A 14166-nucleotide genomic window follows, 5' to 3' on the forward strand; every position below is an offset into this window, starting at 1 on the left:
CCCCAAGTGAGACTGCTCTTCCATCCGTTAGGGCCAATCTTGCTTCTTCTGTGGCAAAGTAAACTAACTGCCTGGGGCTGATAATCTAAGGAGTGATATCACCTGCCAATATGGCCAAGGGCACAAAAATTTTAAGACTCTCAGTCTAATCCTCTAAGGTATGAGTAGTGATTTGTTTAATGTGGCTCGTGTTCTTACAGCTTAAAATGTCCTGCTCCCGGGGATTCGACAGGAGTTGCTGTTAACACCAGTCTTATTAAATCACTATATGTATACGTGTGTGTGTGTGTGTGTGTGTGTGTGTGTGTACATGTATATCTTAATGTATATACTTGAAAAGTTAATAATAGTATGTTAATTCTACCCTTATTATATACAATATAAAATCTATATTACATATAATAGGCAGGACATTTTTAAAGTTGATATCAATGTACATTTATTTATTTAAAAAATAAATATCCCAACTTGAAAACTGAGAGGTTCAACAGTAGTGTCTGCCGATGCCCGTCTGAAACGTGTTTCCCCCAGGTGTCTCCATGGCTCACTCTCCAACTTCTTCAGGTCTTCACTCAAAGATCACTTCCTCCCTGATCACACAATCTAAAATTTGAAAGCTTCCCCCACCGCCCAGATTTCATGTTATAGTTATTTCTCATTAGCAGTTAATACTAGCGTCTGGTCCATTTTAAGCGTGTTTTACTGTCTGTCTTTACCCGCTAGACTACAAACTCCACAAGGACAGGGATTTTGTGTAGCTGACATATAGCAGGCAGTCAATAAACATTTGCTCAGGGAACAGAACAGTCCTGTGTTTATTGAAGGTATGCCATGTTCAAGGCCCCATGCTCTTTTCAATGGAAGATTCAAAGGCCTCTAAGACAGTCTGTGGCCTCCAGGACCTCACTCACCAGTTTGCAAGGAAATGAGAGCTGATGGTATAAAACAGTTACGGCAAGCATCAAACGAATGTTCCGGATAGTAATATGAGCAGACTGCAGAGGAGAGGAGGAGACCAGGAAGGGCGTATGTGGTAAGGGAGGGCACTGTGGGCAAGAGTAGGCCTTGAACTTGACCTTAAGAGAAGAGGAAGGTGATAGATAAGGGTAGAAGTGGAAGGGTGTTTTAGGTGGGGACTACCTCCTTCAGTAACTTTGCAAAGAAGACACTCAGCTTTGTGAGTGCAAAAGCCATGAGAGTGGCTCTGATTCGTATCCCAGCCATATCTTGGGCTTGTTGCCATCTGGCCATCCTCAAGAAAGTGCGCACGCGCCTTACAAGTGTCCTGGTCACCTCCAGGCTGGGCAAGTTATGTAACTGCGTCTTTAAAAAAATTTTTTTTTAATGTTTATTTATTTTTGAGAGAGAGAGAGACAGAGTGCAAGCAGGGGAGGGGCAGAGAGACAGGGAGACCCGAAATCTGAAACAGGCTCCAGGCTCTGAGCTGTCAGCACAGAGCCCGACACAGGGCTCGAACTCACAAACCATGAGATGATGGCCTGAGCTGAAGCTGGACGCTTAACCCACTGAGCTTAACCCAGGCATCCCATGTAACTACTTCTTTTGTCACCAAGGAGAACACTTATGCTTCCCCAGTGCTGGCCTCCTCTGGAGTGAGTGTATTTTAGGATATGGGCGGTCTAATTTAGATAAGCAGTATATACAACACAGGCCAATTAATCCTGAGACTTTATCTCTATTAATGAGTTAAGAATATCTCATTTAAAGGCATTTCTTGGTAGCGAGAAATTCAGCAACATTAAAATTTACAGATAACTAGAGTCTGTTGTTTTTAAAACCAAAGCTTAAAAACCTACTGGGTGCATCATTTGTGGAACTGAATTATAAAAATACAGAGGTGTCCTCAGGGGATAAAGGCTAGTTGGTGAGTGAGCTACTTACTAAATGCCCCCTGGGCTCTGTGGGTTTCTTAGTTGTACTCATTTTAATAGCTTTTTTTTTTTTTTTTTTGTCTCTATCATCATTTTCGGCCTCTGAGGTATCATTTGTTGTGATCAGCTTTTGTTTCTGGTTACTTGTGGACTGGGAATCCAAATGAAATCAGTTATCTTAACTATTATTTAAAAAGAACACAGGCATTGATGGAGGGGCTTGGGAGCTCTTCTTTGAGCAAAACACGTGCCCTTCAGTGCCCAGGTTGTGAGTCATCTCTGTTTTCCACTCAACCCCCATCTCCTCCTCTATGGTAGTCACCCAGAAGCCCCTTTCCTTACATTCTGACTTTGAGCTGTGATCAAGATGAGTGAGATTGTCAGGTGGCTAATTTCTGGACATGTGAACTATTACTATGGTTTGAATCCAATACACCACAAGGAAATAAGATTGATCCTTTACTGTAACAGCGCTGTCTTCCGTGCCACATGCCAACTAAGAAATAGATTTGAACAGACAGTTGGTATTGTATGTCTGCTATTTGGACCTCTAGCATGTCCTATAGTTAATTACCTTATCTACAATATTCTGCAAAAATGATAAGAATTGATCCATCCTAAGGTAACCACTTACCTCGAAGTTACTCTTAGGGAGAGATGGGCTGTGGTCAGGCAGTGGAAGTGAGGTTGATGGCCTTTTATAAAAGCACTAAAGAAGATTCTAGCAGCACGGAAGGAGTGAGACCCAAGAGATGCTGTGGTAAGCCGATCATCATAGACACAAGGGAGCTTCAGGATGATAGAACGTTAGTACGGACAATGGTTTGGTGAAAGAAGTTGCCACTGGTCAGGTGGCATCCCACAGGACAGCTGCTGCATTCTGGAAGAAGGGAAAATAAGGGCACCATGGGTGTCGGTTATACGTGGTTATCAGCGGGCACAGAGAGCGAGTGACCTTGACGCTAGGTTCCCTTCCTGCTGACTTCAGCCAGTTTTGCAAATGGACAGGGAGACAAAGACATGTAGACTTATTTCACAAGGGTTCATGAGAGTTGTCACCCCATCATCACTATGGAGCATTACCTGACATGACTGCTGTTGAGGTGCGTGCTCAGTGCTTCTGTGCCAACGGTTAAGTAGAGGGGAGGCGTGATTCCAGTCTTCAGAGGGCCCACAGTCAGGAACAGTGACACGGAGATAGAGCCCCCCACTGAGAAAACAACGATAAGGTTGTTGACAAAAAGTCCCATTGTTGATCAGCTTTGGATTTAACTTCTAAAGACTAGCACCTGAATTATTAGCATCAGAATAAATTGTTTTAACAAGGAGACCCAAAATTTAATGGCTCAGTTAAGATAGAAGTCGGTTTCTTTTTTCACCTCACAGTCCAGGATGGGTGCTCTAGGTCAGCAAGAATCTTTGTCCATGTGGTGGCTCAGGGACCCAGGTTGCTTCTGTCTTACTCTCCGTCATCTAAACCATTTCCCTTGTCTCTATGTGTTCCGAGTTCAGATTGCAGCCAGCAGGAAGTGGGAAGAATGTGGAGAGGTGTGCTTGCCAGATGTTACAGGCTTGTCTGGAAACGGCACACTTCCTTCTATTGGCCAGAATGTGGTCACATGACCACCCTCCCCTCCAAGGGGCCACACAAGATTCAGTGGCTCCCTGGGCTGCACACCAGCCTCCACTCATCCCTGTGAAAACAAGCGGGAGTGGATTCTGGTGAACAACCATCCCATTCTGTTTCACCCTGCATGTTGATCTGGTGGTTCCTTTTCTCTCAACTCTACAATATGTTTGTAGATTTCAACCATTTCCTATCCGTTTATGGTGGTTGTGTATTAACTTTGTTTAGTTTTCTGAAACTTCCTTATATTTTCTTTCTCAAATCCCTCACTATGCCCCGTTTGAAAACATTAAAAAAGTATTTTATGGTCAAGCTTAAAAAAAATGATTTAGACTTTTGTTTTTAGAGCAGTTTTAGGTCATGGCAAAATTGTGGGAAAGGTAGAGATTTCTCATATCACCTTGCATCACCCCCACCCTCCTCTATTACCAATACCCTTCACCAGAGTGATATATTTAAAAAGTTTTTTTAATGTTTATTTTTTTTTTGAGAGAAAGAGAGTGTGCCCGCATGCGTGTGGGGGCGGGTCAGAGAGAGAGGGAGACAGAATATCCAGAACAGGCTCTGTGCTGCCATCAAAGCCTGATGTGGGGCTTGAACCCATGAGCCATGAGATCATGATGTGAACCAGTCGGATGCTCAACTGACTGAGCCACCCAGGTGCCCCAAGAGTGTTATATGTTTTACAACTGATGAACTTACATTGACACATAATTACCCACAGTCGATAGTTTACCTGAGGGTTAACTGCTGGTGTTTAGCATTCTATAGATTTGGACAAATGTATAATGACATATATCCATCATGATGGTGTGTTTCAAGGTAATTTTCACTGCTCAGAAGCCTTGTGTGCTCTACCTACTCATCCCTTCCCTCCCCACCTCCTTCACCCCTGTCAACCACTGACCTTTCTCCTGTCTCCATCGTTTTGCCCTTTACAGAGCATCACGCAGCCAGCATCATACGGCCTTTTCAGATTGTCTTCTTTCCCTTAGTCATATCCACTGAAGATTCTACCATATTTTTTCATGGCCTGATAGCTGGCCTCCTAGAATGAGTTAGGAATACTTCTTTTTTAGGATTTCCATCTCTGCTTATGTTGCCCACGTGTTCTCGCATGCCATCTACTCTATCCATTAAAGCTCTTAGCATACTAATCACATTGTTTTAAATTCTCCGTCTGATATTTCCAACATCCCTGCCATGTCTGGTTCTGATGCTTGTTCTGTCTCAATTGGCTTGTCATTTCTTCTTTTTTTTTAATGTTTATTTTTGAGAGAAGGGGAGCAGGAGTGGGGCAGGGGCAGAGACAGGGGAACAGAAGATCTGAAGTAGGCTCTACACTGACAGCAGTGAGCCCCATGTGGGGCTCGAACTCACGGACCGCGAGATCATGACTTGAGCCGAAGTCGGACGCTCAGCCGACTGAGCCACCCAGGCACCCCTAGGTCTCAGTCTTTTACTGAGCCTGTGCTAAATTCAAACTTTGCAAGTGTTTTTGGATTTTTTTCTCCTCATTCCCCTATCCCTTAGGGGGAATTGTCTGGAGTGGGCTGCAGTTGGGTATTTTCTTTCCCTCATGGGTGTTCAGCTCTGATGATATCCCAGTAAGTTAGGCTTTGGTTAACTAGTTTCCCCCTCAGGGCAGATCTTGTTAAGGAGAACAGAGTGCTCTTGCATATTTGAGAATGGTTTTGTTCCCTTTCCACCTTGCAAGAAGCACAAGGGGATTTTCCCCTGATATTTACTATGGGAACCCGACCGCGCTGCTTGAGTTAAATCTCATATTTTGTGAGGCTCCCCTATGACTCGGTCCCCTGGAGTTTTTAACTTTCCTGTGTTGTCTGCACTGAGTCTCCAGCAACTCCTCCATTTCAGTTCAGGTTTTCCTACCCTGGTACTGGTCCCCAGGGCACTTTCCGCTGGCAAGTTTCTGCTCCCGAAAACCATGACCCCCTGTATTCTCCTGTCTGTCTCCCCAATCTTGGGGGGCAGTGGTTTGCCCTGTGTCCTTCCATCTCTAGCAGATCCAATAAGAGTTGTTAATTTTTCAGTCTGCTCAGCTCTCCAGTTGGTAGAGTGGGGTGGAAACTCCCAAGTTCCTTACAAACAGACCTGGAAACCAGAGAGAGACTGCTTCCGATTTTTAAGAGAGAAAATACACTTTTTAAACTTTAATTTGAATAGAGCAGTATTCCTGGTAGAATACTCCAACATTTCTTGAGATACTCGGTGTTGCCAATCCAGGGTTGGAGTTGTCAAGTTTCAAGACTTGGGTAAGAAAAGAGTGACCTATAGAAAAGGAAGAAATTCTAGAGGAGGGAGAGAGGGAAGATTGAGAAGGGAGGGGAATACACAGGGAAAGTACATGAACTCCTCACAAAATGGGATCTCTACAGGAATTTGAGTTTTTATTCTCTAAAAATATTTTTACATTAAAAAACGTATTTATTTATTTTTGAGAGAGAGAAAGAGGGAGAGAGAGAGAGAGAGAGCGAGCATGAGTAAGAGAGGGGCGGAGAGAGAGGAGACACAGAATCTGAAGCAGGCTCCAGGCTCCGAGCCTGACACAGGGCTCAGGCTCGTGAACTGCAAGATCATGATCTGAGCCAAAGTCAGACCCTTACCAATTAAGCCACCCAGGCACCCCTAAATTTTTTTTTTAATTGAGTTACAGTTGACTTATAACATTGTACTGGTTTTAGACGTGCAACATAAGGATTTGATATATGTATATATTGTGAAATGATCAGCACAGTAAGTCTAATTAACATCCATCGTGTTACACACATAATTATTGTGTGTTATGAGATCTTTCAAGATCTCCTCTCATAGCAACTCTCAAATATACAATGTTGCTAATATAGTCATTATGCTGTACATTACATCCCTAGAACTTGTTTATCTTCTGTGGGGAAGTTTGTACCTTCTGATCAGTTTCACCCATTTCACCCACCTTCCCACCGGCCTCTGGGCAACTACCAATTTATTCTCTGTATCTTTCAGTTCATTTTTCAAAATATTCCAGGTAAAAGGAGATCACATAGTATTTGTCTTCCTCTGACCAATTTCACTTAGCATAGTGCCCTCAAGGTCTATCTATGTTGCAGGATTTCCTACCTTTCCTTGGCTGAATAATCCATTCCATTAATCTGTCAAGGCACACTTAGATTGTTTCCACATCTTGACTATTGTAAATAATGCTGCAATCAACACAGAGGTATCTTTTTGAAGTAGTGTTTTTGTTTCTTTCAGATAAATATCCAGAAGTGGGGCTGTGGGATGGTGTGGGAGTTCTATTTCTATTTATTTATTTATTTATTTATTTATTTAGAGAGAAAGGAGAGCATGAGCAGGCGAGAGGGGGAGAGAGAGAGAGAGAGAAGGAGGGAGGGAGAGAGAGGGGGAGAGAATTCCAAGCAGGCTCCACACTCAGCATGGAGTCAGATGGGGGTGGGTGGAGGGGGCCTTGTCATGACCCTGGGATCATGACCTGGGCCAAAATCAAGATTCGGACACTCAACAGACTGAGCCACCCAGGCACCCCATTTTTAATTTTTTGAGCATCCCTCCTGCTGCTTCTGCGTGGTTATACCAACTTACATTATGACCCACAGTACAAAAAGGTTTCCTTTTCTCCACAGCCTTGCCAACACTTGTTATTTTTTTGTCTTTTTGATAATAGTCATTCTAACAGCTGTAAGGTAGTATCTCCTTATGGTTTTGGCTTGCATTTCCCTGGTGTTTTGTAATGCTGAGCACCTCTTCATGTGCCTGTTGGCCACTTGTATGTCTTCCTTGGGAAAATGTACATGCAGTTTTTCTGCCTATTTTTAAATCAGATTGCTTTCTTCCCCCAGTGAGTTGCATGAGTTCCTTACATATTTTGGATATTAACCCCTTACCAGATATGCAAATAGTTTCTCCCATTCGGTAGGTTGCCTTTTCGTTTTTGTTGGTTTCCTTTGTTGTACAGGGTTTTTGATATAGTCCCACTTGTTTATTTTTGCTTTGGTTGCCTTGTGTTTCTTTTTTAATTTTAGTTTTCAAAATTTTTTTGATGTTTTTAAAATTTTTATCATTATTTTTTTTACATTTGAGAGAGAGAAAGAGAGCGAGCAGGGGAGGGGCAGAGAGATGGAGACAGAATCCGAAGCAGGCTCCAGGCTCCGAGCTGTCAGCACGGAGCCCGACGCAGAGTTGGAACTCACAAGCAGTGAGATCGTGACCGGAGGCAAAGTCAGATGCTTAACTGACTGAGCCACCCAGGCGCCCCTTGTTGCCTTGTTATTATTCTTTTGTCTGCTCGTGCCCCATCTTGGCTGACTCTTCCTTTGTCCTAAAGGCAGGGCACTGGCTGCTTTATTAGCAAAGTAAGATCCATAACACAAATTCAGCAGAAGAATCACGAGGAAAACTGCTTCAGTTTAGGGTTAGAACCACCGTAGTAGTACTCCTTTTCAGTTTCAACAGAACCCACGTTAATATCATGACAGATATTTAGAAGGATAAGATGACGGTGTCAGATTCCTCCCATATAAACCCAACTTCCCCAAGATTTGGAATCTCAGTTAGAAAAAGGAGATTTCAAAAAACCGGTTTCCCAAAATATTTACATTCCTAGGTGACAGAGACTGCCTTATTCTCTTCTTTTTTTCTAGGCTCTGACCCCCTGGGAAGAAAAGTATCTTATTTGGAGACTGTTAGTCCCACAGTCCCAAAGGTCCTTGCTCTCTTCTTTGATGGGTTCTTAGAAGCCTTTGGGTTACTTGAATCTTCAAATTAACCCATGTTGTGAGATGTGTAATCAATCAGGGAGATTTTTCAGCGAAGATGCCTTCATGGGAATTGGTTTATCCTTTTTTCCTTTGTCATACAGCACAATTCAACAGTTCCATTCAGACCTCGCCTAACATACACTCTCACATACGCAGTTCCAAATCAGCCTGTTATGCCCAGAATTCGTGATCCCCAAAGACCACTAGGGAGCCGAGTCCGATGCAAAAGCAAAAGAACCTTTATTCGAGCTAGCTCGAGCTCAATCCCCTACCTGCACCGACGCAGCGGTGAGATACCAGGGAGAGAGAGCGAGTTTCAAAAGCACAAAGGTTTTATAGGGGTCTAGGGGCAGTTGGTGAGGTAATGGCTGTGGCCTCAGCCGATTGGCTGGGGAAGGGTCGGAGACCTGTTACGCAGGTCGCTGGGCGTGTTTTGATCAGAAAGTTTGAACGGGTGAGCGGGAGGTTACTCAAGGGGAGGAGGCGCGGTCTGAGGTTTCTGTGATTTTCCCGGAAAAGGGGTCATGTCGGGGACATAGTCACTCAAGGTGGAGAACACAGAACAAGATGGAGTCGGCCGGTGTAGGCCCGCCCTTTCACAGCCATTTGCCATTTAGCAAGTGTTTTGTCCTGTCCTTTGATTTGCTTCAGTTACATTTAAAATAGACTCTACGCTTGTTCAGAAGGTGTGACCAAGTTTCAAGCTCAGCCCTCCTTGGCCTGCTCACAAGGGAAGTTTTGCCGTAAAAGATGAATTGCAAAGTAATAGCTGGGCAGAGCCAAAATAGTCAATGCAATTACCCTTTGGTGCATTTTGGGAGGCTAATGATATTTAAATCAATTTGAGTGAAAAAGAAAAGTAAATGTCAAACCAAATACCAAAGTGTGAGTAACCTACTGCGGGATTACTAGAATTACAAGCAGTTCCCTGTGCTCTAAGATTGCTCTGAGAACCATGTCAATATGCTAGTCCCATGGTAATTAAAAAAATCTAAAAAGCCAATACTTATTTTGTCAAAGGCACAAATGTAAATCCAACTTGGACTATGAAAAAATTAACACAAAGTTCTGATATTGTTCAAACTGTGACAGTTAGCAATTATTCTTAAAATAATATTTCTATAAAGGACTTTTTTCTAAAATTCAAAATACTAGACAATCATAATGGAAAGGACTTGAGAAACTATCTAATTCCTTTATTTTAGAGATTTGGAAGCTGTGGCTCATTAAATGGCCAGCCTATGCCTCTTAACTAGCCAATGATATTTAACTTTGCCCCTCTTGATATCTTTGTCTTAGATATTGTCCCAATTCTCTCTCCTCCATTCTGTTGTAAAAGAGCACCTCCCTCAAAAATTACTGTCAATTTTGGAGAAGGAGGAAGTCTTAAATTTTCTGTATCGTTATGTAAATAAATGTTGCATAAAAGTCCCCCTGGATTAATCACAAAAATGAGTCAACTGAATTCTGCAGAGATATCCAGGCCATAGCATCTGGCCTTTCAGGGAGGCCAGATTGGCAGAAGGACTCCTGTAGGAACTTGCTAAGGGCTCACAAAATATGCAAAAAGACAATCCAACATTGGTGGCCTTAAATACAAGAATACCACAGCCTATAGTATAGGAAGAAAACAAACCAAGAAAAAATAGTATCCACAGTCCTTTAAATAAGAAAGTCAGACCCATACCAGAGAACAGAGATGGAAGAAATTGGAATCCAAAGACAGGAAAATGAGGAAGGACACCAGAAAAATGGATAAGGGAGGCGACATCAAAGATGGCTGGATATTGTCAACAGGCTGGGAGTGAATCAGGCACCGGATCCCAAACTGTCTGAGTCAATGGAGTGGGCCAGCTGGTAAACCTTTTAACCTTTAAGACTACATAGGGAATAATACAAATATCTTGGTCTCAAAGTGGAATCCCACCTCTGGCCCTGATTTGTCTTGCTCATTGTATTTGTGTAATATTTATGAACACACTGTGTGCCAGATGATATGCCCCGATTCAAGAGACCCCCCGAAAACAAACCACCAGAGTCCAGAGTCAAAGCCAAGCGGCAAGGGTCGTTTATTGCAGGTTCGAACCCGGTCCTCCGCACACTCGTTGCCGGTGACGCTAAGAGGCCCCGAGCAAGGATCTTACAGCTTCTTTTATAGACAGGCACAAACAAGTTAGGGATTTTTTTTTGAGGTTACAGAGCTGTTATAGGTTGACATTTAAATTTGAACACTCAGCAGAACTTGATTGGTTCCCGCCTTTATTTCAGACCATTCAGCAGAACTTGATTGGTTCCCGCCTTTATGTCAGACTATGACAGGCGCGCTCTGGCTGGTTTCGGGAACGGCGGGGGAGGGGAAAGATCTTTTCTTTGCAGTTGTGAGTACACCTGGTAATTTTTCTCTTAGCCTCTCACCAGACATAGTTTTAGGTACTAAGCGATAAGGCAATGAATAAGACGGACATAGTGCTTGTTTTCGCCGTCTATCAAGGAGACAGATACCAAACAAATTACTACACAGACAATTACTTGTGTTTGTGGCGAAAGTCATGAAAGGAAAACACAGCATACAATGAACGTTTATTAAAGGGGCACCTAACTTTGCTTGAAGACAAGGGGGAAATTGTGGTATCGGTTTTTAAAATGGAAACAAAGATCGAGTGGTGGTTGGCTAATTTGCATTTTGCATCTATAGCTGCACCGGCTGTTACTGTTTGGTGATTCAGGGAACGTGCAGACCTGACTGTGTGTCCTGGGACCCAGAGATGAGGTTGCCAGAGGTTCCGCGGGGGAAGCCAGAGAACACAGGAGAAGGTGAGCCTTTGATGCTGTTGGACAACAAGCAAAGATGAGGCTCCTTCTCACTTCCACTTACAGGCTGTGAGGAAATAGGTTGCTGAACTGGAATCAGGCTGCAATTCATCATGCAGTCAGTGTCTGTCTGACCTCAGTGTTCCCGTTCTGATTCCTGACCTGCATTTTGGTTTCTCTGGTACTGAGGACTGCTGTGCACCCCAGTGTCCTAATTCTCAGATCTGAGAACCCAGCTTCTCCAGACTGTTCCCAGACTTCTGGATATTGCTCACTTGTGTGTTGGATCTTTGCTAGAAAGGATCTGGACTGGACAACGTCTGGGGCTCTTACGAGGTAATAAGCATGTCTTGCTTATCACAAACATGTAGAGTGACCCTTCAGGCTTTGACTTATCTTTGGATTCACGTTCCCATGGTCAACCCTATAGCTCTGCACAATTCCCGACGATGCCCACACCTGTAAGATCAGATGCTAAAACACCAGCCCTGGCCACCTGAACTGGATTCCTTAGGACCATGACTAGGTATGACTTGGCCCATAGTCCTCAAGCCCTGCCCCTAGAATGAGGTCCTGACGAGGACCCTGCTACGGGTAAAGGCTGGAACATCAGAACTGGTTGACCAGAGTCCACAGGATGCATGTGAAACCATTTCTGTGGTGTCGAATTTCCCTAAAATGTTCCTTGACTCTGAAATACCTATGTATACAGGCGAGGGTGTTGAAAGACCGAGGCATTCCATCGGATGGTAAGCACAGCAATAGACATCTGAGGCACATGGTCGTCCATATGCTTGCACCACCCTAAGAGAAATACAGAATGAGGGATGGTATCTCCACACTGTCTGAAACACTGTGTACAACATATCAGATCCTATGTGGAGTGTTGTTCACCGTTTTGAGCACGGCATTGAAAAAGGGATTTAGACAGACTGGAAAATGTAATCAGATTAGCGAAAGGGCCCAAGATTATCCCTGCGAATGTAGCTGAGGCTGAAGGAAGTAGGAGGTTGGCCTGAAGGAGAGGAAACAGAGCTGCTTTTCCATGTTAAAAAGCCTTGAACTGTCACAAGGGTGAGCAGAAAAGCAAAAGGAAGACAGATCCTCCAATCAATACAAGCCAAGTTTTCTAATACTCTAGTTTGACCAGATCTTTGCAGAGATGGGAGCTTCCACAAGGGGAAGAGCCTCCCCGTTGCTGCAGGTGTTCGAGCTCAGAAGGGGCAGTGGTGGGATGGAGTAGAGAGGGTCCAGGCAATTGATGGGCCCTTGGACTAGACGATCTTCAAGACTCCTAGTAGCTCTGGGATTCTGATTCTTGACTCTTCTGGCCCGACCCAACAAACTGCCACTCAAACCCTGATTCCAATGTTTTCCTGGGCGTTCCTGACAAGCTAGCCAAGGGAGTTTGCCTCTAGAGAAAGTCACGGGCTCTAGAGATACCACGAGCTGAGAGTACAGTGTGAGGGCTGCCCAGGCTCCGGGACATGCAGTCCAGCCTCCTCTGCTGATGGACCCTGGTCTCCAGGGCCTACACTGAACACCAGAGACTCGTTTGTCATTGGTCCTTTGGATTAAACCCAAATGGACACACACTTTAGGGGCACACTTTTTCTTGTATAGGTGTTATTTCTAAATGAGGACTTGTATTCTGTAGAGACTGACACTCTACCCTGTTGAAGTACCTGTCTCCAGCTGAGAAGAGCCACTGTCTGCTCTCTTGAAGTGGGAAATATATTTTCTTAAAGGTCATGAGAAGTGGCCTCACATGTGCTGTGCCTCAAATGTGTGCGCAAATTACTGAATCTCTTTAGGCTCACTTTCCTCATCTATAAAATGTTTATTTATTTTCATAGTGGACCCATATTTTTTTTTCCCCAGGGGTCAGGTTCTGAAATGAGCAAGTAAGCAGAGAACGAAGATAGTTAGGTGTGTCCTTGATGAATTCACGTGAAGCCTGTACGGCGTGTCAGAGACCTTTCTCCAAAGGTGATCGAGATAGGCAAAGTCACTGCTTTAATGGGGCCCAGCTATTTGGCGGAGGGGGACAGTCCTCACCCTTCTGTGAACATTAAGCATTACTCGCAGACTTAGGAGTAAGAAGGAATGATGAGGAAAGGCCCCTCCAACAGCACAGCATTTCAACGGGGATCTGAGTGATAAGAAGGAGCCTCCACGTGAAGATTAAAGGAAAGATCATCCAGGCAGAGGGAACAGCCGGGATAAAGCTCCTAAGGAGAGAATGAGCCAGAGTAAAGCAGGCTAAGGGGAAGTCGTCCAAACTAAGGCCGGGGGGTTAAGGTGGGGAATTACATTATTCCGGGCTCATTTGTTTTCCAAGTGTGCCAGGAGGGTTCTGAGCAGGGGCAGGATGTGACCGGTCCCCCTTTTCAAGCTTTCTCTGGCAGCTGCATGGAGAGGGATGGCAGCGTGGGAGGAGGGAAACACGAAGACTGGGGAGGAAATTTGTAGCAGTGAAGGCAGGAGATGCTGGGAGCTCGGACTTGGGGCGGTGGCGGGGATTGGGGGGTAGCGACAGATTGAGTTTATGCTTTGGAGGACGAGTTGATGGGGGTAACTGAGGGGTTGGATGGGGTGTGGGAGAAAGAAAGGAATCAAGAATAAGTCAAAGATAACCATTATTTGCCACTAAATCCAATGCAGGTTGTTTTTTCCTCCAGTGTCCATAATGTTTCTTTAATGGAACACCTGGTGAAGTAGTTGTCTTCTAATTGGGGGCCATATTGTATGGGGGAAAATGTGTGTCTCCAAACACTAGAATCCCTCGCAGCCTAGGGAGCTGCTCACACTCTGAGAGGCCCCCAGGACACGAGACCAGTGATTTCATGCTTCCTTCCTTTCACGCACTGTGGGGCACATGGGCCGTTAAGTGGGATGGCAGGGGTCCCACGGTATCCATGGTATGTAGATTTATTTAAGTTTTCTTTCAGTCTCTCTCTTTCTTTCATTTTAAATTAAGATCAGTTAAATGTGCCTGATAAATATACAGTGATTCCACCATAATGAGGATCACACCTTATGTTCGATCATGTCTTCA

General features: G+C 44.2%; 1 long non-coding RNA gene across 4 annotated transcripts in view; it reads left to right on the plus strand.

Annotated features, from left to right (window-relative positions):
- Nucleotides 1-14166, plus strand: part of LOC122237860 — a 111696-nt gene that overhangs the window by 50200 nt on the left and 47330 nt on the right. For all 4 annotated transcript variants that reach the window (XR_006216554.1, XR_006216555.1, XR_006216556.1 and 1 more), the window contains exon 4: nt 10993-11111. This is a non-coding gene — a long non-coding RNA (uncharacterized LOC122237860). The remainder of the gene's footprint in view (nt 1-10992; nt 11112-14166) is intronic.

This window comes from Panthera tigris, chromosome B1, assembly GCF_018350195.1.
Source record: "Panthera tigris isolate Pti1 chromosome B1, P.tigris_Pti1_mat1.1, whole genome shotgun sequence".
NCBI classification, from domain to species: Eukaryota; Metazoa; Chordata; class Mammalia; order Carnivora; family Felidae; genus Panthera; species Panthera tigris.